Raw genomic sequence first — 26,255 nt, 5'->3', positions numbered from 1 at the left:
GTTTTATACACACTCTTCTTGTTTGCTATTCACACTTTGGATTTTAGCCTTTGTAATGTAATTTCAAAGGTCTCATACCCATACCTTCCTTTTCTTTTTTCAGGTATTTAGTTCCGGGTTGTTTTCTTTGGGAGATTTACATAATTGAGATATAATTCAACATATTATATTTAAAATTGTGCATGTCAGTTGATTTAGTATGTCCACAGAACAGTGCAGGCATCACCACAGCCTCATCTCAGAATCTTTTATCATCTTGAAGAAAAGCATCACAACTTGTTGGTACCCATCCCCCATTCCCATTTATCCTTAGATGAAATATAGTACCTTTGTGACTGACTTCTTTAACTTAGTGTAAGATTTGCAAGGTAAGCACATTAGCATATTAATCAGTACTCATTCCTTTTATTGCTGAATAGTATTCAGCAGTATGGATATACCACATTTTGTCCTTTCATCAATTATCAATGATGGCTGTTGTAAATATTTTTTCTAAGTCTCTCTATATAAGTTTTCAAACAGACAGTTTGTTTTTGTTTTAAGACAGAATCTTGCTCTCTATTTTTAGCTCAGGTGGAATTCACTATATATAGACTAGGATCCATCTGCCTCTGCCTCCTGAGTGCTAAAAGTAAAGGTGTGCACCACTATGCCTGACCCCAGACAAACTTTTAAATATATATTGAGAATATACATAGGAATGGAATTTCTGGGTTACTTGTTAACTCCATTTTAACTTTCTTTTTTGTAAAGTTATGAGTAGTGTCCCCTTTTTAAAACATGTAACTGAGTGAATTTTAGTTGTTCATAAGGAGTTCTTAGCCATCACCAAAATAAATTTTAGGTTATTTTTATTCTTCCCCCAAAGAAATTAATATTCATTAGCAGCCCCTCCCTATTACTTATTAATCCTCTCCCTCTACAAATTTGACTCTTTGGAGCTTTTCATATAGAAGGAATTATGTAGTTATGTGCCCATTTTTTATTGACTTTTTTTTTTTTTGAGCCAGTGCTAGGGATTGAACCTAGGTTCTCTTGCATGCTAATCCTGAGTGCCTCAGCCCTTGATTGACTGTTTTTCTCAAAACATGTTTTCATAGTTCATCCATGTAGCATGTATCATTGCTTCATTCCTTTTCAGTGAAAATTATTTCACACATCTTATTTATTTGTGTCTATGGTGTTCTGCCTACATATATTCCTGCAGGCCAGAACAGGGCACCAGATCTCATTACAGATGGTTGTGAGCCACCATATGGTTGCTGGGAATTGAACTCAGGACCTCTAGAAGAGCAGTCAGTGCTCTTAACCTCTGAGCCATCTCTTCAGCCCTATTTCACACATTTTATTGATGTATTCTTCCCTTGACTGATGTTTGAGTGGTTTCCAGTTTTTGTTTGCTTTTTGGTTACTATGAATAATGCTGCTATGAATTTTTTTCAACCAGGTTTCATGTAGCCCAGTCTGCCCTTGAACTTTTGATCTTCTTGCCTCCACCTCCCATTTGCTGGGATTACACACATGTGTTACCGTATTGATTATGAATATTTGTACACAAGTTTTTCTTAAAGGTATATATTTTCATTTCTCTTTGGTATAAATCTAAGAATAGAATTGCTGGCCTGGTACTTGCTATGCACACCAGGCTGACGTTGAACACAGAGCATTCCTCCTGTCTCTGCCTTCTGAGGGCTAGGATTAAAGGCACGTACCACTGTACCAGTTATTTACATTTTTTTTTTAATTCTAGCCCTCCGAGTAGATATAAAATAATATCTCATTGTGGTTTTCATCTGTATTTAATTAATGGCTAAGTATGTTAAACATTGTTTCATGTACTCATTGATAATTTGTATATCTTCTTGGGGAAAATGACCGTTTATTTATGTTTGATTCATTTCAGTTAGTTTTTGAATGTCGTGTTAAGATTATTTCCTCATTTCCAATCTGTTGCATGCGCATATCTAGATATCCAGTATTATTTATTTGAAGACTATTTTTTCCCTACTAAATCTCATTGATCTCCCTGTAAGAAGCAATCTATTCTGTAGATCTGTCTCTTTCACCAGTGCCTACCTGACTTGATTACTGTAATTTTGTAGTAAGTTTTGAAGTTGAGAAAAGCGATGCCTCTAACAGTTTTTTTTTAAAGATTGTATTGGTTATTCATGGTTCTTTAAATTTTCATTGCAATTTGAGGATCAGCCTGATTGATTTCTGCAAAGAAGCAAACAGGAATTTTCAGAGGTGTTGCATACAATAAGCAGGTCTGTTTGTAGAGCATTGCTCCTTCAGCCGTGTTCAGCCTTATAGTCGGGAACACTGTCCTTTTTCCTTACTATCTTTTAATGAGCTTTAAATTTTTTTTAAGTATTTAATGCTTCTGTTAATTTTATTTCTAAATATTATTTCAGCACTATTAAATTGAAGTTTTCTTAATTTCATTTAAAAATTATTTATTGAATTTAATATAATTGATCGTGTATCCATTGACCTGCACAGTTTATTGGTTCTAATAGTTTGGTTAGGTCTTTCAGGATGTCTGTCTACAGGATTATGCCATTTGTGAAGAGAGAAGTTTACTTCTTTTTTTCCAATCAGGATGCTTTTATTTCTTTAGGGCTTTTCCTTTTCTGCCTAAGTGTCTTTGCTTGAAGCTTCAATGCATTATTTGATAGAAATATTAAGTCTGAATATTGTCGTGTTCTTGACCTTAAGAGAAAAAAACACAACAGTTTTTTTTCTACATTTAGTGTATGTTTGCTATGCATTTTACATAGAAGCCTTCACACATGTTGAAGAAGCACTAATTCTGGTTTGCTGAGCATTGCTTTTATTATATATGGGTATTTATCAAGTGCCTTTTTGTCATTTTTGACATGGTTGCATTATTTTTATGCTTTCATATATTTTTTGGTTGTTGTTGGTTTGTTTTCAGTTTTGTAACTTTCTTGAGTTAATTCTGTGTAGTTTCTGTTTTCTCTAGTTTGCCATCACAGAAGTTTCTGCTTACTTAGTTTAGCGATTAGCTAATGATTAGTCACAGGTTTCCTTAAATGCTGGACTTGCAAATCTCCCATCATTTACCAAGGACTTTGTACATGTTGGGAGATACACCTTCCACACTCATGCACTTTACAGCTCTGCGTTAGCATTTATTCATTGCTTGAGCAAGCCTCAAATTTTCTATATGCTTTCCCCCAATTATTTTGATTTTCTTTGAACATTTAGAATTAGCTACTGTTGGAGTGATTTTTTTTTTCTCTCCCTTTAGGTTTATTGAGTTTTTTTTCTTTTATTTGGTTTTTCAAGACAAGGTTTCTCTGTAACTTTGGAGCCTGTCCTGGAACTAGCTCTTGTAGACCAGGCTGGCTTAGAACTCACAGAGATCCGCCTGCTTGAGTTTTATTTTTATAAATAAACATCATATATGTTGTTTATACTACCTTTAGTATCATGTTTTGATAATATTATTGTGAAATTATTAGCACAGTCAAGCTAATTAGTATATCCATTACTTCACAGTTGTTTTTGTCAGTGCTTTATTGCTAGAGACACCATGACCAAATCAACTCTTGTAAAAGAAAGCATTTAATTGGGTGCTTGCTTACAGTTTTAAAGGCTTAGTTCATTCTCATCATGGCAGAGAGCATGGTGGCAGGCAGATATGGTGCTGGAGAATTGCTGAGAGCTATATATCCTAATCCACAAGCAGAGAAAGGTAGAGAGACTGAGACTGGGCCTGGCATGGGTTTTTGAATCCTCAAAGCCCGCCCCCAATGGCACACTTAATCCAGCAAGTCAGCACTTCTAGTCCATTCAAATATAAGGAATGATTAAAAAAGATTAGCGAAGTATAAAATGAGGCTGAAACAAAAGGATTATAGATTCTAGGCCAGACTGGACTCTCATAGTAAGACCTTGAGACTAGGGCTAGAGAGGTGTCTCAGCAGTTTAGAGAATTTACTGCACAATCATGAGGACCACAGTTTGAATCACAGCACTCCTGTAACAAGCCAGACATTTTGTCAATACTCACAGCTCAGAATGGGGTGGAGACATGAGCATTACTGCGGTTTGCAGGCTTCCACCCTAGTTGAGAAAACATGAATCCCAACTTCAGGAGAGACCCTACCTCAAAAGAATAGGCACAAAATGATGGAGGAAGACACCTGATGTCCTCTTCTGGCTTCTATGTTTACACATGCTCATCTGTAAATAATCATTTAAAAATAAAGTAGATTTTAGTTGTTTTAGCCAAAAAAGAAAATAGTTCTGCAACATGCAGGAAAATAGAATCAAATGTATTAAACAAATTAAGTCAGGAAGAAAAATATGTTTTCTCTCATTGTGGATCCTAAGTTTTATATAGACACATAAAGTCATTTGTGTGTGTGTGTGTGTGTATGCTTGCATATTAAAAGTAAAACTATTCAGCATATGAGCCTATAAGAGGTTATTTTTGTTCAAGCTACCACATTCTATTCCCTAGACCCTATAGACTTTTAGCCATATCATAATGTAAAATGCCTTCAGTCCAACTTCAATAGTCCCCATAGTTTATCAGTCTCAACACTGTTTAAATGTTCAGAAGACTCTTCTGAGACTTATGATAATCTCTTAACTATAACCCCCCCCATAAAATGAAAATCAAAAAGCAGATCACATACTTTCAATATACAGTGGCATATTATTCCAAAAGGGAGGAAAGGAAACATAGTGAGGTAATATTGACCAAAGCAATACCAAAACCGTTCAGAATAAATTCTGTATTTCTGTCTGATGTCAAAACACTCTTCAGAACTCCAACTTCTTTCAGCTATGGTAATTGCAGTGCACTTCTCTCTCTTGGGCTGGTTCCACTCCCTCTTATCAGCTCTCCTCAGCAGGTTTCCCACAGCTCTGGCATCTCTAACTTCTTGGGGTCTCCAAGGCAATCCAGATTTCACCTTCAAAGCTTCACTCAATGACTTCTCCAGGCTTCCATGCAAGGAAATCCCTGAAATGCACCTACCCTCCGGGGATTTCCTTAGCCACAGAGAGAGATCCCACAACTACCCAAACATTAGACAACATTGCCAGCCCACTCAGAAATTTCCTTCACCCATTTTACCCCCATTCTACTTGAAGCAGCCAATTACTATTTTCTGGCCCCATAGTAATTTTGGACATTCTTAGACTTCCTTTAGCTATGATGATGTAGTGTGTGTGACACACACCTAGCTTATTTTACTCAATATATTGAGCTTTGTGTTTCCTTTGCAGTGCTGACGACTGAACCCATGCCTTTGCATATGCTAGACAAGTGCTGTACTACTGAGCTAAGTTCTTCAGGCCCAGTATAATGTTTTTTAGATTTATTCATATTCTTGCTTTGATTAGTAATTGGTTTTTTGTATTTCTGAATAATGTTCTAGCTTTTGATTATATAATGATTTGACTTCTGTTACGTTGGTGAATTATTTCAAATTTTATCCATTATGAATAATGCTGTTCAAAACATTTATGTGCCCTTTTGTGAACATGTTTTAATTTTTCTCCAGGACATACCTAGGAATTCAAGAGGGTAAATACATGCTTAAGATGATAAGAAAATGATTAACAAACTCTAGCATACTTGGTACCATTTTACATCTCCATTGTATGAGGGTTCCCACTTGTTCACATTTTCACAATTCAAATGGTTTCATAGCATACTTTTACTGAGATCTAGAGTTCTGACAGTTGAGATAGGCACCAATCTATGAGTACAGCAGAATGTCATTAGGAATCATTTCAGTGACTTTTTTTGTCAGTTATGTTTGCTTCTATCCTAGATTTCTGGACTGTCTAGCCTCTGGGTCCTGGCCCTCCAGGCAGTGTCAGGGGTGGACTCCCTCTGGTGGTATGGGTCTCAAGCTGGACCAGTCATTGGTTGGCCACTCCCACAATTTCTGTACCACCTTTATCCTAGCACATCTTGTAGGCAGAATAAATTGTAGGTGGAGGGTTATGTGGTTGGGCCGGTGTACCAGTCTCTCCACTGGAAGTCTTACCTGGTTACAGGACATAACCAATTCAGGCTCTGTAATCCTTATTACTAGGAGTCTTAGCTAGGGTCACCCTCATAGATTCCTGGGAGTTTCCATTGCACTAGGTTTCTAGCTCATCCTCAAGGTGCCGCTTAATTCTAATAGTCTCTCCTAGTACTCTCTCTACCTCCATTCATTTTCCACCTGATCCTTCCCACCCACCTGGTCCAGTGCAGACAGAGCTTTCAAAAGTTGTTTTGTATATTGATACAAATTCAAAATTAATTTTGTTAAAGCCTGCTGTACATCTTTCTAATCTTGTTCAAGGCACTGTACCAATTCAGCTCATTTAACAATGTAATGCAAATTTCTAGTTATTGAAAGTTATTATTATCAATTATTTATGATAATAAAAAATACAGGTTAGTAATTAGTCACCTATTACAATCACACTTGTAGTCACATTAGGTATGTTTTCAAGGTCAAATATATTTTAAATAGACAAGTAATCTTCAAAACACTCCAGAGATCTACAGAATATGGCACTTAAGATGTTTTAATAGCCTAGGTTATTTTTTATGACAATGAGACATGTCTGCTTCTGGCAGCCCCAGTCTACTTCAAAGAAGTTGATGGGCATCGAAGAAACTCCATATGGAGTTTACTTTCTTTGTGACAAAAGTAAGCCTCTGGGCAAGAAAATGCACTCGCCTTCACTGTTGACAGTATGCTGTCCTAATGAGATAAGGAGGGCACAAAAGAGAGTGACTGCCAAATCTTGTCAAGACAAAATAGGACAGCGCTTCAGAATGTCCTGCTTCATGGAAAAGTCTGTCAGTTATTTTAGGCCTGTAGTCTGAAGATGGATGCCCCAACATTTGGGTGACTGTCCAGGCACTCAGCTGTTTTTGTCATTTCTCACATTTTTTGAAAGTCACTTGCTTACACTTCCTGCTTACTGAGTTAATAATATTTCCTTCTCGGATCTCTGAGGTAGATGAAGACCTGATAGTTATATTTATAGTTTTTCTTGTTTACCAGACTCAGAAAAGAAATTCACTAAAGAGGTGTAAAGTATAAAAGGTATATAAAGTATAAAAAGAGACATTAAAAGATAATTTGATAAGGCAAATCAGGATAGAAAGTGAATTAGGTACAACGTTTTGAACTCATCAAGATAGGATAGATATGAAGTATTTTTTCCTGAATTTGTCAAATGCAAATGAACTAGACATTGCTGATCTATTTATTACCTGTATATATTGTATATAGTTATTGTACTTATTGTATATAATTTTTTATTAGTTATAGCCTTTTTTATTTTAGACAAAAGGGGAAATATAGTGATATATTATTTGTGTTTTAATAAATCTTGCCTGAAGATCAGTGCAAAGCAGCCACACTAGTTAGCCATAGAGGCTGGGTAGTAGTGGTGCACACCTTTAATTCCAGCCCTAAAGAGGAATATAAAATGGGAGGAGACAGGCCTCACTTTCAGTCTCAATCTGAGGGTTCATGGAAGCAGAATCGCTCATTTTGGTCTGAGGTAGATGTAAGAGCCAGTGGCTGGCTGCTTTGCTTTACTGATCTTCAGCTTGAACCCCAATATCTGTCTCTGGGTGGGATTTTATTACTCATGCTACACTGCATGTCTTGTTAGGATTTCTACACAATATTATAGTTTTATTGATATTTTGAGTACTTCTGTTTTCTATGTCTGTATAGGAAAATATTACTTTTTAGATCTTGTCTGGAACCTAACTCCATTCCACTGTTCTTTTTTTCTGACTTTAAAGTGGCTGGCCTAGAACTCATGTAGACCAGACTGGTCTTGAACTCACAAAGATCCACTTGCCTCTCCATCATTATTTTCAGTTAGATATTTTGGTCTCTTTATTTCAAATGTTTATGCCTCTCTTCTTTTGTTAACTTCTTCAGGATTATGCTAGGTGGTGCCAGTGATGCTGTTATTCTTTTTTTTTTTTTTATGGTGAAAAGGTGTATATTTAGAATTAGCCGGCTGGGCTCAGTTTAGATGATTCCGATCTTGTTGGCAACATCCAGAGCATCATAATCAGGAGCCAACCGAACATCCGCCTTCTTCTCTCCGTCGGGCCTTATGAGGGTGTTGACTTTGGCCACGTTGATGTCATAGAGTTTCTTCACAGCCTGTTTGATCTGGTGCTTGTTGACCTTGACGTCCACAATGAACACAAGTGTGTTGTTGTCTTCTATCTTCTTCATGGCTGACTCGGTGGTCAGGGGGAATTTGATGACGGCATAGTGGTCAAGCTTGTTCCTCCTGGGCGCGCTCTTCCGGGGGTATTTAGGTTGCCCTCGTAGCCGCAGGGTCTTGGGCCGCCGAAAGGTGGGCTATGTGTGGATCTTCTTCTTTTTGTGGCTGTAGACGCCTTTCAGCACTGCCTTCTTGGCTTTCAAGGCCTTCGCTTTAGCTTTGGTTTTGGGAGAGGTGGGAGCTTCCTTCTTCGCTTTCAGCGCCATCTTGACAAAAAGGGTGGCCTCGATGGTGTCATTCTTGTATTTCTTTTTGTTTTGTTTTTATGCTCTAACCAGAAAGTTTGCAACTATTTTACTCTTGGCTGTCTACTGTACATTTATAGCGTGTAGCCATTATCAAGTTAAGGAAGTGGTCTTTTAGTGCTAATTTGTAAGTAGTAGAACTTTTAAATTATTTTATTTTACATGTTATGGGTATTTGGCCTGCTTGTATGATTATGCACCACATGTGTGCCTGGTGTCCATAGAGGCAGGAAAGAGAGAGTTGTGAGCCACCATTTAGGTGCTGGGAATAGAATCTGGGTCCTCTGGAAGAGCAACCAATGCTCTTAACCACTGAGCCATCTCTCCATCCCTAGCTGTATATTTTTTAAAGAAGAAATGAGTACCAGGTAGACATAATAGGCACACTATAATCCTAAGATGTGGGAGGTAGAAGCAGGAGAATCAGGAGTTCAGAGTCATCATCATGTGCAGCCTGGACTGCATGAAACACAATCTCAAAACAGAAGAAAAGGAGAGAAACACATTAGTGCTGGATTTTATCTTGATTGGAAATGAGGTAGTGTCCTTTTTTCTACACTGTTGGTAAGATTATAAAAATAGATTTTCTGTAAGTTACTGAATTGATCATGAAATGTTATTATTCTTTATCTACACAGCTAGGGTAACTGTCTTAGGACTTAGGACTTTTGCAAGTCTGGCTCTGTGAGAGAGTGCCTCTAATTTTTTTTGGTATGTGTGCTTTCCCATCTAATTTTAGTTTGAAAATAAAATAATTTGGAACATTTTCAGTTTTTCTTTAATGCCATTCTTGTAACATGGGAAATATTTTCAAAAATATTTTTGATGATTTGATTTTCTATATATTGATTCAATTTTGCTAATTTATATTTCTCAGAAAATTATTCATTTTGTGTAGATTCTCAAATTTATTGGCATAATATTGCAAATAAATTTGCTTTCTATTCTCTAGCTCTAATTTTGTTTGTTTTTGTCATTTGTATGTCTTCTCTACTTTTCTTATCAGTTTGACAGATTTGTTGACTAGCTTTACTTTTTTTTCTTATACTTTCACCCTCTTCTGGGTTCTGAATTGTATATTCTTTGTATGACTTCTTGGGTTGAAACTGAGTTTGCCTCTTCTCTTTCCCTTTAAAAAGTTTTATGAGCATGTACCAAAGCGGCCAGACTGGTATGATGACGCCCTCAGGTGTGTCAAGCAGTTTTAATGGTGATTAATTTGGGGCCAGACTTTTTATCTGCATCCTACCTGCTTTCACTCTCTGATAGTTTTCGACAAGATAGTTGCATGCAGGGTGTTATAGCTGTAACCTGATAATATTTTGAAACAAATCTTGAATGTCTTGTTTTACTTATTTCAGTGTGCATATGTAGAAAATAAGAACTCTTTTTTTTTTTTTTTTGGATTTTCAAGACAGGGTTTCTCCGTAGCTTTTGGTTCCTGTCCTGGAACTAGCTCTTGTTGACCAGGCTGGCTTCTGAACTCACAGAGATCTGCCTGCCTCTGCCTCCCGAGTGCTGGGATTAAAGGTGTGCACCACCACCGCCCAGCTAAGAACATTTAAAAAAAAAAAGATTCTTGCCTGAAATGACTTGCTATTTAAATTATCTCAGATTTTATATGAATAAAAATCTAAACAAGAGCCATGTCTTGTCATTGTTTGATAGGCCCTAGGTTTTTTGTTTTGTTTGTTTGAGGCAGGGTCTCACTGTTAAGCCCAGGCTGGTCTCAAACTCATGCTCTTACTGCCCCTGTCCACAAAAAACTGGGGTTACAATTGTGATGTACCACATCCTGATTGTGAGATATTTTTAAATCTGGAGGTATCGCTTTCACCTACCTCTTCTTCCCGTCCCGTTCTTGGGAATTTATTTATTGAAAAGTTGAGGCAGTCTTCAAGAATTTCCCAGTCTGAATCACTGATTGTGTGTGTGTGTGTGTGTGTGTGTGTGTGTGTGTGTGTGTATGTGTGTGTGTATGGAGGGCATATTCTTGCCATATCTTTGATCTACATTTACTTACCTCATTTCTAAAAATAGTTCCTTAGAAATACACTGATTAAACAAACTCATAGTTAGAAAATAGCAGAAGTCCTAGTAACTAGTAGCCTGATTGAGAACTATTAATTCCTCTGTGTTTTCATTTGTTCTGAGCAATGTCTAATAAGTAACAGTGTGCTACTAATATTTGTGTGCTTCGTCAGCTGAATTAAGCATTCTAGGAGTTTTATAGGTGCTTGTTAGCATTTGAAGTAGCTTTTGAGAATGGAAGAGGGTCTTATGAGTGTAGCTTCTACCAGTGGAATTATGCCAGTGGCCATTCTCAAAGATGCTTCCTCTAAAAGGAATCACTTTCTACCTATTAAGAATTAAGAAAATTGCTAGCTCTTTCATAATACTTGAACAGGGTAGATATAGCCCATCAGAGAATTACTACATGTTGTATTATGGAGAGTGAGGAAAGCAGGTATCCAAGTGGTTGATTTGATTTTTGAGGCAAAAGAAGTTAATGGAAAAAACACACAGTTGAGTCCTAGATAAAGAAGAAGGTGCTAAAACTATAGGAAAGGCAGAAATAAAGCTCAGCCATGTCACATAACCATGACTGTCAACAGTGAGCCACATGCACAACCTCAGTTACAGAAGATTATATCTCCTAGTGACATTGTAGTCATCTAAGTTTGTGGAAGTCTCATGTCTGCAATAACAATTAAATTATCTAACTGTTTTTCATGTGGTGTCCCTTGTTGTCAAGTGACTAGTAGAAAAGAGACTACAGAGGGAGAACTTCTGAATTTGATTTGGAGTTTATCAGTTTTCGAATACATATTAGTAAAAGTCCAGGAGGGAGTAGTAAATTTAGGATACTGGACTAGAGACAAATATTTGAAAACTATGCAACTAGATAATGAGAGAACCAACATCACATATTAATGAGGAACACTCACATTTTAAGGCCAAGAGTAAGGCAGTCAAATAAAGACATTGAGGAGACAGGATGGTGTGGTGCCTAGAAAACCAGAGTATGGGTTTCTATATAAAGGGATTGTCATTTGTGGAGAATGCTTCCTTGCTGAGAAAGGATCCCCCCCCACGGTTTTTAAGGTTTTGGTTTGGTTTGTTTGTTTATTTTACCAAAGCAGTCTAAGGAGTTAGGTCAGGTTAATTGACCTAAGGAGTTAGGTCAGGTTACTCTCCTTAAGGGAGAGATCTAACTACTATTCTAAGTATGAGCTGCCATTATTTCTCTTTTCCATTAATATCTCTATCCTTGTATCTTTAAGCAATATGTACTGATGTTCTATCAAATTCTAAACATAAATGACTTCATTATGTATGTGTCTTCTGTTTTCCTCAGTGTTATGTTCTTGAAATTCATCCATTTGATAATATGTTTCAATAGAATTGTTTTATTAACTATAATCTTGAGTTTTCTTTATCTTGAGTTTTCTTAATAGGAAATTGATTAAAAGAAAATTACCTTTGTCGATATTTATTGTGATTATTTCTATTGCTTTTTTTATTTAAGAGCAAGAAGTATGTCATAGCATATAACCTGGGTTTATGAAGTTGTTTTCCTCATAGGACTTTAGTTTCCAAATTAAATTGTAATTGTTTCAATGTTTTATTGTTTGGAATGATAGATTTTTGGCAAATAGTATCTAATTCTTTTTTTTCTTTTAGAAAGTTTTTTTTAATACAAGTTATATGCTTCTTTTAACTTTTTAAGTTGTGTTTTATATATTCCTTCTACTGTTTGGCTTTTTAGTCCCTTAAGTGTACCATTTCCTTTGTTCATTAAGGCTCAAATATGCCAAAAAGGCACAACATGCGATATTTCCTTTTTCTACTAAGTATTGTTCTGATTTGCTAAGGGTAAATGCTGCCTCGTGAGTTTAATATACTTTTATGTTTATCGAGCATTTCTCTTCCTGATAGAATTGCCCTTTCCAGGTATTGTTCTCCTTTCAGTCAGTGAATGCTGACATTTCCTATTACTTCTAGCCCACTTTTTTGTCTTGATTTAGAATATTTAAGCAACCACCAGATAGATTACAAAGACAGTACAGGAAGTGTGTTATCTACCAAAGTATTAATCTACATATATGAAAGTGCCCTCATGATAGTTGTACACACATAAATAGCACCTTGTTGAAGAAACAGTATGAGAAGTGTCCCAGAAGCTCCATTTGTGCTCTCTTCTATTCTCCTAAAGGGTAACTACAACCCAAAACCCTTCATGCTGCTTAACTACACTTGGGATTCCCCCTTATTTTTTGTAAGGTAGCACAGAAAATTACATAAGTAATGACATAGATTAACAGATAATTATAACATAAATACCTACCCATGTAAATCTTACCTAGGGTGATAAGCAGAGCATTCCCTAGCATTTGATGGATATTTCAGATGTTTCCAGATTGTGACTATTATCAACAATGCCTTACAAACTTGTATCTTCATGACTATGTACGAAACTTTTCTAGAGTAGATCCCTACAAGTAGAACTGCTGGGTCATTGGGTATATATACTACGAACTCTTCCAAACTGTATATGCCTATGTAGGAGTCCTTTTCACTCCACATTGCCTGACTTTTGTATTTGAACATTTTTTTGGTGGTGTGTATGAGTATGTATATATGTATGTCTGTATGTATGTATGTCTATATGTGCAGATGCACATTCTGATGCATGTGTGTAAAGTCAGAGGTCAATCTCAGGTGTCATTCGTTTGGTGCTGTCCACCATGATTATTGTGACAGGATCCCTCACTGGACCTTAGGCTTGCCATTTAGTCTAAGCTTTGTGACCTGTCTCCACTTCCCCAGAGTTGGGAATATAAGCATGGACTACCATGCCTACCTTTTTACATGGGTGCTAAAGATTGAACTCAGATTTCTATGCTTGCTAAACAATTACTTTACTGTCTTAGCTATGTCCCCAACCCCTTGTCTGAATTTTTAATTTTTGCCAGTTGAGTAGGGATGGAGTTCCTACTTCATTGTGATTTTAATTTTCTTCCCTGATGGCTATGGAATTTATTCCCCTTTCGTATATTTATTGGCTATATGTATTTTGTTTTCTGTAAAATGTCTGTTCAAATATGCCTTTTAAAAATATTCACTATGAGCCAAATGGTGTTGCAATTCTTTAATCCCAGCACTCAGGAGGCAGAGGCAGGTGGATCTTTGTGCTTTTGAGGCCAGTCTGCTCTACAGAGAGAGTTCCAGGACAGCCAGGGCTGCTACACAGAGAAACCCTGTCTCTGGAACTAACAGCAATTCTCCTACTTCAGCCTCCCAAGAGCTGGCATGAGCCACCACACTCAGTTTTCCTTGTAGTATTTTCCATACTATTCATATAGTTCTATTTTGGGGGACTCTTTCACTCCTATATAGTGTACCTGTATCTTCCTCTTTTCTCCATCTAGCCCTCATTCTAGGGGTGGAGCCCAAGGTCTTGCACATGTAATTTCTCATTCTATTGAGCTACATCCCTAAACTTCACTTTCTTCATTCATGTATATGTTGTTTTGTGCCTTATTTAAGAAATTCAGCACTCTAAGATCTTGAAGGTATTCTGTATTATCAGTGGAAATGACACAGTTTTATCTTTCACAGTTAAGTCTCTCATCTACCTAAAATGTTTTATATAAGGCATGATAAATAGTTCTGGTTTTTCCATATTAATATTTGTCCTAGTACTATTTAAAAAATCATTTTCCCTCTGAGAAGCAGTGCTACTTTTTTAAAAAGTATGTGTGGTTATATGGGGTTTTGTTTGTTTTCTCAAAACAGGGTTTCTGTGTGGCTCTGGCTGTCCCGGACTTCTTTCTGTAGACCAGGCTGACCTCAGACTCACAGAAATCCATTTGCCTTTGCTTCTGGCATGCTTGGAATTAAAGGCCTGCACTACTACACCCAGCTAATGGATGGATGGATGGATGTAAATAAAGTGCCCAGATATTGCCTTGATCTGTTTTTGAGTACTTTATAAGAAAAAATTAGGATGGTGTGGTGACAGGTATCTGTAACTCCAATAGTTGAAAGACTAAAGCTTGGAGTTTGAGGTCATCCTGGGCAATAGAGATATCCCACCACACAGGTAGGTAGGTAGGTAGGTAGGTAGGTAGGTAGGTAGGTAGATGGATGAATGGATGGGTGGGTGGGTGGGTGGGTGGATAGAGCTGAGGAGATGGCTCAATGGCTCAGTGGTCAAAATGCTTGCAGTATAAATGTGAGGACCTGAGTTTGGATCCCTCAGACCCACATAAAAAGTAGGTATGGCAGCATGCATCTATAGTCCTGGGTTTGAGAGGCTAAGAAGGTAGTGTCCCCACTGCTAGCTAATCTAACCAATCCAGTCTAACCAATCTAGATTCAGTTTCAGGGAGACACCCTATTTCAAAAATAATGTGGGAAGCAATAGAGGAAGACACCTAATGACTTCTGAATTCCACACACATATGCATAGGTAGGTCATACACATACCACACCACAGCCACACACATCGAAAACATTTAATAAACATTTAAATAAATTAATAAGCATCAAATCATATATATATATATATGGGCTGGAGACAGTTAAGAGCACTGGCTATTCTTCCAGAGGGCCCAGTTCTGATTCCAGCACCCACATGACAGCACACATCCATCTATGACTCCAGTTCCAGGGGTTCTGATACCCTCTTCTGGCCTCCTTAGGTAATGCATCACATTTAATTTAAAAAATTATAACTTCCACATAGAAGAACACATATCTTCCTGTGTCTGACTTTCTTATTTTTTTATTTATTTTTTCCATTAAAAAATTTACACTTTCTCCCCTCCTCCCATTCACCTCCCGCTCCCCCACTTACCCTCCTCCCTCCCCCTCCCTCCTTAAGTGAGGGCAGGGAACCCTGCCCTGTGGGAAGTCCAAGGCCCTTCCCACTACATCCAGGCCTTGGAAGCTTTGCATCCAAATAGACCAATAGACTAGGGTCCCAAAAAGTCAGTACATGCAGTGGAAACAAGTCCCAGTGCCTTTATCAATGGCTTCTCAGTCAGCCCCCATTGTCAGCTACATTCAGAGAGTCCGGTTTGATCACATGCTCGTGCTGGATTTGGTGAGCTCCCATTAGAACAGGCACACTATCTCAATGGGTGGACGCACCCACCCCTCACGGTCCTGACTTCCTTGCTCATTTTCTCCCTCCTTCTGCTCTTCAACTGGACCTTGGGAGCTCAGTCCGTTGCTCTGATGAGGGTCTCTGTCTCTATCTCCATCCTTCGCCGGACGAAGATTCTATGGTGATATTCGAGATAATCATCAGTGTGATAGTGGTGGTATGTACTCACTCATTAGTGGACTCTAGCCATAAACAAAGGACATTAAGCCTATAGTTCACAAGTCTAGAGAAGCCAAATAACAAGGTGACCCCAAAGAAAAACATATATAGATCCTCGAAATTGGAAGCAAACAAGATCACCGGGGCAAAAGTTGGGAGCACGGGGGGTTGGAGGGGAGTGAAGATAGCGGGAGGGGGGAGAGAGAAGGGAGAAAGACTGGGACTGGAGAGATGGAGAGAGCTTGGGGGACTGGGAGGGTGGAAATGGAGGAAGGAGGAGCAGGGAAGAAGGTATCTACATTAAGGGAGCCATTTTAGGGTTGGCAAAAGACTTGGCTCTAGAGGGGATCCCAGGTGTCCACGGGGATGACCCCAGCTAGGTCCTTGGGCAGCAGAGGAAAGGGTGCCTGAACTGGCCTTTCTTCGTTTAAAATAATGTCCTCCAGTTCTGTTCATTTTACTTTAAAAGGCAAACCTTCATTCTTTACTGCTAATAATATTCAGTTGTGTGTATATGTACCAAATTAACTTTTTTCAACTTCTGTTGAAGGATACCTAGGCTGATTGCTGAGTTATCTATCCTGGTTAGTGCCATAATAAACATAAGTGTAGATGGTTAGCCCTTTGGCATTATTTTGTTTCCTATGGCTATATAGTCATAATTGGGAGAGCTAGATAATATAGTTGATCTATTTTCAGTTTAGTTAGTGTTCATACTGTTCTCTATGACAGCCATACTAATTTCCACAGTGTATAAGACTTCTTTACTCTCTACATCCTTGCCAGTATTTATCTGTTTGTATATAGTGACAGTATCAATATAACTTGGATTTGCATTTCCCTGATAGCTAAATATCGTGAGCATATGTTACAAGTTTATTGGTGATTTATAGTTTGAGAAGTATTTATTTCAATCATTTATCTCTTTTTAATGGAATTGTGTGTATTTTTAAGATTTTGGTGTTCTTTATATATTCTGGATATTAATCCTCTATCAGATGAAATGTTAAAAGACATTCCATTCTGTAGCTGATCTTTTTACCTTTTTTTATTGTTTCCTTTGAAAGTTTTTGACTTTTTGTAATTCATTTTATTAATATTTACTTTTGTTTTCTGTGCCTTTAAAGTTCTGTCCAGAAAATTATTGCCCATACCAGTGTCTTGAAACAATTCCCTTGTATTCTAATAGTAGTTTATGGTCTTACATTTAGATTTTTCATCCATTTTGAGCTGATTTTTGTCAAGACTAAAAGATAAGGGTTAAGTATCATCTCTTCACATGTGAACACTCAGGTTTTTCACCACCATTTATTTCAAAGGCTATCCTTTCTCCAATGCATTTTTGGCATCTTTGTTACTTAGGTTTATTTCTGGAGTCTGTTTTTTGTTACATTGGTTTGTATGTTTGTCTTTCTTCCAGGGCCATGCTGTTTAGACTACTGTGGCTCTGTAGTGTGTCTTGAAATTAGGTATTGTCATCCCTCCAGCTATTTGGGGGGATTAAGATTGCTTTGGCTAGCTGAGAATGGTGGCACTTACCTGCAATCCCAACACTGGAGGCAGTTCAGGGTTAGCCATAGTGAGCTCAAGGTCAGCTTGAATTACATAGCAAGACTCTGTCTCAGAAAAACAAAGAAAATTCACAAAAATCTCAGTGATAGAGTACTTGTCTTGGTTTTGGTCCCTGTTCATCACTAAACAAAATTTCTTTGGCGCCTTTTATTCTTTAATATGAATTTTACGGTTAATTTTTTATTTTTGTGAGGATTGTCATTGATATTTTGATGCAGTATGAGCATTTTGCCTTTTTCCGCCCTGAGACAGGGTTTCTTCTCTCTCTCAGGACAGAGCCATTGCTGTCCTGGAGCTTACTCTGTAGACCAGGGTGGCCTCGAACTTGGTGAGCCCTCTGCCTCTGCCTCTTGAGTGCTGGGATTAAAGGTGTGTACCACCACTGCTGAGCACAGTATGGACCTTAACAATATCTATTCTTCTAAACAAGAAACATGGGAACATTTCCTGTGTGTGTTTCTGTGTGTGGTTCAATTTACCTCACCAGACTTTTAAAACTCTTCTCTGTATAGGTGTTTCACTTCCTATATAATTATTTTTGTGGCTATCACAAATTAGATTGTTTTAATAATTTTTAAGTAGATTCATTATTGCTACATAAGATTTTTGTTAGTTTTGAATCTTGCTATTTTACCGAGTTCATTTATTAATTCTAATGGCTTTCTAATGAAATAAAATACTTCAATTTTTTCTGTATATTGAATCATATTATCGCCATGGCTTAACTTCTTTAATTTTGTTTGTGGGATCAGAGGTTTGAACTCAGGCCTTCAAGTTTGCACAGCAAGTGTTTTATCCACTGAACCATCTCTGCAGTCTTATTTTTTTAACTTTACTTTTGGTATACATAAAAACAAAATTCACTTATTCTTATCTTTATTGAAACAGGTTCTTACCATGTAGCTCTGGAACTCACTATGTAGACAATGCTGGCTTTGAACACTCAGATCCACCTGCTTCTCCTTCCTAAGTACTAGGATTAACTGATCAAAAATAAACTTATTAATATTGATTTTGTATCCAGCAACTTGTTTTGTTTTAGATTCAGTAGTCTGTGTTAGCTTTTGTTAGTGCCAGTATGTAGAAGATCCACCATGAATATTTTAATTGTTAGAACCAATTGGTTCTTTCAGTACTTATCCGACCTCTCTGTGCATTGACACTTCAACTAAGATGTTTTTAAAATGATCTTTTTATTCTTTGGGAATTACATACAACGTATTTTATCATCTACTTTCCTCTACCTCCCTACTCACCCAACTTCATGTCTCTTCTCTACTTTTCCCCCATCAAGTCCAGTTTGTATTGCCTGACTATTGCTTTGTTTGAGTCCTGCCCTAGAGTGGTCAATATGTCAGTTGTTACACCAGAAAAGAAAATTGACTTTCCTACCAGAAACCAAATACCAATAGCTCCTCTGCTAGGGGTGGGACTTTCTACCTTTCCCCACTCCATGCTGGGATTTTGTCCATCTTGAGCTCACAGAGGTCGTGTTCACACTGTCACAAGTGTTGTGAGTTCATATGTATATCTACCCTGTTTCGTTGATGTCATTCACTGTCTCTGACTCTTATCATCTTTCCATTCTTCATCCTCATCTTCATTCTCATAAATCCCTAAGAGGAGTATGTGTGTGATGGAGATGCCCTATTTTTAGGACTGAGCACTACACAGTATCATATTCTCTGCATGTTGACAGTTGGGTCTTGCTGTTGATTGCCATTTACTTCAAGAAAAAGTTTCTCTCATGAGGGTTATAAGAATACTGATGTACGGGTATAGCAATAAGTCATTAGGAGTTGTTTTAATGCTATAATTGACTCCCCCTTTTTGAACTTCCCTTGATTTGTAAATTCTTAATGTCTTAGTTCATTTTTTTAATTCATATGATTCCTTTTCTTTTTGCTGTTCCATTAGGTTAATTATTATACTCAGCATGATCTCCCCAATTAGGAATGAGTACCCACTACCTGCTGTTCGTTCTTTCTTAGCACTAGTGTGGAGATACACCCACTTCCATTCTGTTCCTGTTGTCTCTGCCAAGTTTATAGCATCATCCTGTACATCTGGAAAAGAGCTTCCTGACTGGACCATTAAAAGGCACTCCTTTACAAATACTATAGCTAGACTAAGCTTCTTAAGATGCCACTTTGTGTATGATACCTGTTCCAGATACAAACTGAAGCATCATGTCCTACTTACAGGATGAACTTTAAACACTGTCACTTGTCCTTCCAGACTCTTTGCCCCCCAAGCTCTAGTCTAGCTCCTCTGCTGTCTTTCATAGCTTCCCTACCCACACTATCCACTCAAGCTTTGTGGCCCCACAGCATGCTCGGTTTCTGTATATGTTTTCCACAGCCTTCTCCTCCTCTTGCACAGAACCCAATGTGTGCCTGCCCCTACCTTACCCTCACAATCAAACTATCTCTAACACAGCCTTTCTTTAAAGCCCAATTTGTCTTGAAGGCTTAGACATTGCCTTTTAAAAATGATTTCATAGGGTTTTTGTCTTAAAATTCTATAGTGACAGAGAACGGTAATGTCACTCTCTGGCCCCTGTGTATTTTCAGTTCACATCCATCAACTTATGTTGTCATCTGTAACTCATCACTGTCTACATAGTTGTGTTGATTCAGATCTCAGTAGCATTACAGCTGAGTGTTCTCTCCTGGGTTTTCTCCCCTTCCCATTGCCTTCAGAAACTTGGTTACATCAAGTGCACATGCTCCCTGACTGTGTATGTTGATTCTGGTACTGGGAATAGAACTCAGGTTTTTACAGGTGAATATAATTCTATTGTATAAATATGTACAGCATTTCTGCTATTCATTCTTCAGTTGATGAGCATCTAGATGGTTTCTTCTTCCTTGCTATTGTGAGTAGAGCTGCAATAAACATGGATGTACAAATATCTCTTGTAGAATATGGAATTCTTTGAGTACATACTTAAAAATACCTAGGTCATATTGTAGTTCTGTTTTTTGAGAAACCTCCATGCTGGCTTCCATAGTGGCCTTACTAGTTTACATTCCCATCAGCAGTAAATAGGGCTTCCCCTTCAACTACATCCTCCCTAGCTTACACCAACATCTGGCTTTCAAGGTACTTGAGTGTAAATTCTCTTGGTTCCCCCATATACACATAATTTTAAAATAATATCAAAATATTGCAAAGCAAAATGGGTTTTAGATGCATTTATATTATTTATTTACTTATTTTTGTTTGTTTGTTTGAGGCAGAGTATGTATTACAGCCTGGTCTCAAACTCAGTAGGTAGCCAAGGCTAGCTTTGCATCCTCAATCTTCCTGTTTCCACCTCTCAAGTTATAAGTTCAAATTTTTGATACTGAGTAAGTAAGTCACTCTAAGAATCTCTGTGTGGGGGCCAGTAAGATTACTCAGTGACTAGAAGAGGTAGGCCTAAAGATCTGAGTTTAGTTGTTGGTTCCCACAAGGTGACAAGAGAAAAGCAGTCAGAGAGCTGCCCTCTGATCTCCACTTGTCTACCAAGGCATGTGTGCCTGAACATAGGCACATGTACACAGAGAGATATACTTGCTAAATAGAATATTTATTTTATTTTAAAATCATGTGTATGCTTGTATGTCTTTGGGTATTGTACATGAGTGCAGCTTCCCAGAGAGGCCAGAGGATGATGGCTTTGGTTCCACTGACTCTGAAGTAACTAAACCACCAGACTTGGATGCTAGGGACACGTAGGTCCTCTATAAGAGCAGAATGTGCTCTAAACCATTAAACCATCTCTCTAGCCACCACCCAATCTGTGAATGTAGAGGGGGGTGAGTTCAGATGGGTGCATGTAGACAGAGACTGCACTTTTGTTTCCCTGCTTCCTAAATCCAAATAATCACACAGAAATTATATTAATTATAGCACTGTTTGCCCAATGGCTCAGGCATATTCCTAGCTAGCTCTTAAATCTTAAACTAACCTGTTTCTATTAATCTTTGTATTGCCACAAAACTGTGGCTTACTGGTAATATTCTAGCATCTATTTTCTTCAGTGGTTACATGGCATCTGGTTGACTCTGCCTTCTTATTCCCTGCATTCAATTTAGTTTTTCTACCTAGCTGTATTCTACCCTACCATAGGCCAAAGTAGCTTCTTTATTAACCAATTCTCATAAAACATGTTCATAGCATACAGAGGGGAATCCCATATCATGGGTATGTATGTGTGGAGACCTGTGATGGATTTTGGGTATGTGCTTTGGTTACTCTCCCTTGGTTTGTATTGAAATAGAATCTCTCATCTATCCTGAAGCTCATTGATTCAGCTAGCTAGCTACCTTGTGAACTCTAGTATTACACTGTCAGTTTTTGTTTTGTATGTCAACCTCTCCTTTTAGGCTGAAGTTATCAAAAATCAACTCATTTAATTACTTTTTTCAAAGATTTATTTAGGGGCTGGAGAGATGGCTCAGAGGTTAAGAGCATTGCCTGCTCTACCAAAGGTCCTGAGTTCAATTCCCAGCAACCACATGGTGGCTTACAACCATCTATAATGGGGTCTAGTGCCCTCTTCTGGCCAGCAGAATATTGTATACATAATAAATAAATAAATAAATAAATAAATATTTAAAAATAAATAAATAATTTATATGTACATTGGTGTTTTGCCTATATGTGTGTGTATATCTATACATACATACATATAGATATACACACACATACGTCTGTGGGGTGCCAGATACTCTAGAACTAGAGTTATAGACATTTGTGAGTTTCATGTGGGTGCTGGGAATTGAACCCAGGTCCTCTGGAACAATCAAGCAGTGCTCTTAACTGATGAGCCATCTCTCCAACCCCTCATTTAATTCTTACAATAGTCCTATAAAGTAGGTATCATTACTCATCTTTATATATCTGAAAGCTAACTAGCACAGTGATAGAGACTGTACATATCCACCAAATGTGCAGTGAATAAAAGCCTTGGATATGTGGGGGAGACTCTAGGATGTCAGATTTGCTATTGATTGCATGAGCTTCTACAGGTGAGATGATGAAAAGGAACAGTGTTAGAAATAGAGTAAGAGTGCAGCTAAGCAGATTCTGTTCTGTTCAGGTCTTTTGTGCAGTGCCCTAGTCTAACCAAGCTAGTCAGGGAGCACTCACAGTACAGATTTGGACATCAGGAAAAAGGCCCTGTTTGTGGATACAGTTTTCAGGCCCTGATAGTAGTAGATACTTGGAACTCTAGGCATGGAGGAGGTTAAACAGAAGGAGTATAGACTAAAAAGATTATAACATGGTTATAAGGGAATACCAACATTTAATAGACATACAGAAAGCCTTGCATAATGTAGAGAATGATTGAAAACGGGATGGGTATTATAGTTCACAACTCTAAAGAGCAGAATTTCTAGCTAAAATCATCTTCAATGATTTTAATTAATTTATGTGCAGATAATTATAATTTTATTAATCTTAACTTAAAAATAGCACTTAATCATTCATATGTATATGTATGTGCATGCCATGACACATGTGTGATCAGAGGACAGTATGTGTCAGTTCTCTCTATCATGTAGGTTTTGGGAATGGAATTCAGGTTGCTAGTCCTGGCAGCATGCACCCTTACCCACTGAGCTATCTTGCCAGCTTGAATTTTCTCTTTTGAAAAGACTCCTATTCATTTCCCTTTACACTTCATAACATTGGCATCCTTAAATATCATTCTTTCCTGAATTTTAGAGATGATTTTTATGAAATCTCAGGTACTGACATTTGTCTGTTCCTTAGTCTCCTGCAACCAGATTTCTATCAGTCCACTTCTAGAGTCAGTTCTGTGTTATCTTGAAAGCAAAAGTATTCACGTCTGTAATCAGTTGTAGTTTCTTCTGGGTGATGTAATTGTCATCAGAGTAGATACAGGATTTCAGCCTCATATGATTTAGCAAATAGCCAGATTATCTAAGGTTTTCTACATTTAACACGAATTACTTGTATATGGCTCTCAATGGATGCCATTTTATTTTTACCATACTCTCATGATCCAAGGAAAAGATTGCCACTTTTTTATGGAGAAAATTTGAAATTTGTTGGTAAGTGACTGAGGCCAAGTTTTAGTTAAGGTCCTCTGTCTCCTAATCAAGTGCTCTTCCCACTTTTTGAATGGTTACCTCTGTAAGGTTCTTTGCTTGTTTTTGTTGTTCTTTTAGGACCATATACATCTTGGGCTGGCCTTGAACTTACCTTATAGCCAAGGTTTTTAACTCTTCACCTTCCTGCCTCTCTACCCTCTAGTGCTGAGGTTACAGGTGTTTACCACCATGCAGGTTTATGCAGTCCTGGATGTGGAACCCAGGGCTTCCTGCAGTGCATGCTAGACAGGCGCTCTACCAAATGAGCTACATCTCAAGCCCTATGTAATTTTTAAAATCTGTTTTGGTAACAGATTAATCCATTCCTTTTTGACTGGAGAATACAACCATATTATGCTATTACTTAAGTCTTTCTGGGCTTCTTCAGCCAGTCTACCTGACTTTTATCCATGCATAATTTTCCTTTCATGTTAACCAGGATTTGTCACTTGTGGTACTGTTGACATTTTGAATTAAATTACTTTGTGGGGAGCTCTCTTGTACTTTTGTAGAATGCTTAACAGAATTCTTAGCCTCTTCCTATTAGAACCATGTACCGCTCTCACCCCAAGTTGTGACAGTAACTATCTCCAGAGATTGTCTGCTGTCCAGTATAAGCAAAATTGCCTAGTTGAGAACCACTCTATATAGAGCTGCTTCATTTTCCTCCCAGCCAGGCTCTTCCCTACAACAGATGTACCCTTCTTTTGAAGCTGTTGTAATGTGCCTCTGGTAGCTGTGAAGTTGTATTTCTGTTTTAAATCCAAAAACTTCCCCTTTGTTATTTATTTCTTGCCATAATGAATAAGCATGAAGTGGTACTGAATAATATTCTTAACTCTCCTTTTGTTTGGACTTTTTCAGTCTTGCAGAGTTTTTTTTCTTTTTTTCTTTATTTATTTATTAAAGATTTCTGTCTCTTCCCCACCACCGCCTCCCCTTTCCCTCCCCCTCCCCCAATCAAGTCCCCCTCCCTCGTCAGCCCAAAGAGCAATCAGGGTTCCCTGCCCTGTGGGAAGTCCAAGGACCACCCACCTCCATCCAGGTCTAGTAAGGTGAGCATCCAAACTGCCTAGGCTCCCACAAAGCCAGTATGTGCAGTAGGATCAAAAACCCATTGCCATTGTTCTTGAGTTCTCAGTAGTCCTCATTGTCCGCTATGTTCAGCGAGTCCGGTTTTATCCCAGGCTTTTTCAGACCCAGTCCAGCTGGCCTTGGTGAGTTCCCAATAGAACATCCCCATTGTCTCAGTGTATGGGTGCACCCCTCGCGGTCCTGAGTTCCTTGTTCGTGCTCTCTCTCCTTCTGCTCCTGATTTGGACCTTGAGATTTCAGTCCGGTGCTCCAATGTTTGTCTCTGTCTCTGTCTCCTTTCATCGCCTGATGAAGGTTAATATTCAGGAGGATGCCTATATGTTTTCCTTTGGGTTCTCCTTATTTAGCTTCTCTAGGATCACTAATTATAGGCTCAATGTCCTTTATTTATGGCTAGAAACCAAATATGAGTGAGTACATCCCATGTTCCTCTTTTTGGGTCTGGCTTACCTCACTCAGGATAGTGTTTTCTATTTCCATCCATTTGCCTGCAAACTTCAAGAAGTCCTTGTTTTTTAGTGCTGAGTAGTACTCTAATATGTATATATTCCATACTTTCTTCATCCATTCTTCCATTGAAGGGCATCTAGGTTGTTTCCAGGTTCTGGCTATTACAAACAATGCTGCTATGAACATAGTAGAGCATATACTTTTGTTGTATGATAAGGCCTCTCTTGGGTATATTCCCAAGAATGGAATTGCTGGGTCTTGAGGTAGGTTGACTCCCAGTTTCCTGAGAAACCGCCACACTGAATAATATTCTCAACTCTCCTTTTGTTTGGACTTTTTCAGTCTTGCAGAGTTTTAAAAGAACTTCTCATCACATAATTTTATCTGAACAACTTTTTTAACCATCCTTGATCACAACATTTTTAAAGATTTATTTATTTGATGTATAAAAGTGTTTTGTCTGCATATATATATATGCATATATATATATACATATACATACACACATGCATACCATGTGTAAGCCTAGTGTCAGCTCCCCTGGCACTGGAGTGATAAATATTGTGAGTCACAATATGGGTTCTAAAATCAGACCCAGGTCCTGCAAGAGTAACAAACAAGTGCTCTAACTGCTGAGCCTTCTCTCCAGCCACCTTGACCAGAGCTTTTAAGGCTCTGCAAACAATGTCATTGTTTTTGGTTTTTTGGGTTTTGTTTTTTGTTTTTTATTTGCCAAGAATTTACCATTTTAATGTCTTAATTTTTTTTCAAAACAGGAATTTTTCTGTGTAATTCTGGCTGTCCTGGAACTCCAAGATCCGCCTGCCTCTGTCTCCCAAGTGCTGAGATTCAAGGTGTACACACTACCACTGCAGTCTCCATTTTAATATCTTAATAACAAAATGAAATAGAAAGCAGAGGGCTAATGTGGGGATTAGTTGCCTGTACTGCAGGCAGATTTGATATATCTCAGTAGGTCCTTCCTGAGTGAAATAAAGGGCTCTGCAAAGTGCTGCATTTTTCCAACTGGCAATAAAAAGAAAGGGATTGATTGCTTAAGAATACGGTTTTTGATGTAAATGAGGGAAATGTGTATATGTGTGTGTATGTGTATATATATACATATATATATATACATACATATAT

At 37.9% G+C, this 26,255-nt stretch overlaps 1 protein-coding gene across 3 annotated transcripts in view; it reads left to right on the top strand.

Moving 5' to 3' along the window:
- Kif4a (kinesin family member 4A) overlaps window positions 1-26,255 on the top strand; it is a 115,299-nt gene that overhangs the window by 18,415 nt on the left and 70,629 nt on the right. The window lies entirely within an intron of this gene.

The sequence above is a fragment of the Alexandromys fortis genome, unplaced genomic scaffold (genome assembly GCF_014885135.2).
Source record: "Alexandromys fortis isolate MF-2015 unplaced genomic scaffold, M_Fortis_MF-2015_v1.1 scaffold_155, whole genome shotgun sequence".
In the NCBI taxonomy this organism is placed as follows: Eukaryota; Metazoa; Chordata; class Mammalia; order Rodentia; family Cricetidae; genus Alexandromys; species Alexandromys fortis.
The sequence above is the reverse complement of the archived record's forward strand: the minus strand, read 5'-3'. Positions and strand labels throughout refer to the sequence as shown.